Here is a 1226-nt window from a genome sequence, read left to right as displayed (position 1 = left end):
TGCAGTTATTTTATTACCATATTAAATACTTATAATAAACTCACTTAAAACTTAATGATTACTATTGTAGTTTTCAAAAGGAAATAAACGTTCTTCTTCCCTATCCAAGTTCAGAATCAACTAAGGGATAGATACAGAAGTTGGAAATATGGAGATTAAAGAATTGATTCATTTAGTCAGTACTTATTGAGCACCTAATAAATGCCAGGCACTATTTTCAATGCCAGAGGTAAAGCAAAAAAATAAAAGGGATGAAAACTCCTGCCCTTATGGAGCTTATATTTAGGGGGAGAAAGAAACAGGATAAAGAAATGAACTATATATTCTGTTAGACAGATAGTAAGTGTCATGGAGAGTAATACAGCAGAGTCGGGAGGCGGGAGAGAGTGTGGGCAGCCGTGGGCTCACCGAGGTCACATTTGAGCAAAGACGCGGAGGAGATGAGGGAGGAGCCGTGTGGATGGGTGAACGAGGCCCAGGCCTTGAGGTAGGAGCAGATTCCACCCTGGCGCAAAGCGGGAGCTCGGGGAGCTGGGGGAAGCTGGGTGGGAGGAGGAGGAATTCGGAGAGGTGGGGAGGGGCAGATCGGGAAAGGCTTGTAGGTTGTTGTAAGGAGTGTAGGTTTAACTGGAAGGACAGCTTTCTTTTGCTAAAACGTGGATGGGGGCGTGCCCCTGCGGCACAGTGGGCTCCCTGATACTGGATCCTTGAGCTGGACGACATGCCCCAGGCACAGGAACACTGCACGTCCTGAGCCTTTTCCACAGGGGCAAGGCCCTGAGCTTCTAGGAGCCTCACCTGCAAACCGAGAGTTCAGGAGGGGTAGAACTGAGAGGTTAAAACAGTGATATTTACCCTGTTTATTTCTAAAAATAATTTTAGTAGCTTTGAAATGGGAAACACAAAGAGACTAGAAATCTTGGGGAAAATGTACTCTTTGGACTGAATATACACACTTCATTGGGGGTTTAAGCTGATACTTTCCCAAGAATGCATAAAAAATGCAGCACTGTATTCCTAGTGCCTTAAAAATGTTTCACGTCAGTCTTTCGCTAGTCATACATTTGTATAAGGATAATGTAGTATTTCAATTGAGAAATTATATTCAGTTGATTTCTTTTTATAGTAGTATTTTAAGGGGCTGGTTTGAAGTGATTTAAATGCAAATTTTTAAATGACACTAGGAAAGATAAAACGATTGGTGTGTTGCTGATTTTTTTTTTTTT

The 1226-nt window shown here is 42.2% G+C and overlaps 1 protein-coding gene across 1 annotated transcript in view; it reads left to right on the top strand.

Moving 5' to 3' along the window:
* The window catches only part of CCDC109B (coiled-coil domain containing 109B), a gene marked incomplete at its 3' end in the record, with an annotated part of 23512 nt that overhangs the window by 15689 nt on the left and 6597 nt on the right, over positions 1–1226 (top strand). The window lies entirely within an intron of this gene.

The sequence above is a fragment of the Propithecus coquereli genome, unplaced genomic scaffold (assembly GCF_000956105.1).
Source record: "Propithecus coquereli isolate 6110/MARCELLA unplaced genomic scaffold, Pcoq_1.0 Scaffold46, whole genome shotgun sequence".
NCBI classification, from domain to species: domain Eukaryota; kingdom Metazoa; phylum Chordata; class Mammalia; order Primates; family Indriidae; genus Propithecus; species Propithecus coquereli.
The sequence above is the reverse complement of the archived record's forward strand: the minus strand, read 5'-3'. Positions and strand labels throughout refer to the sequence as shown.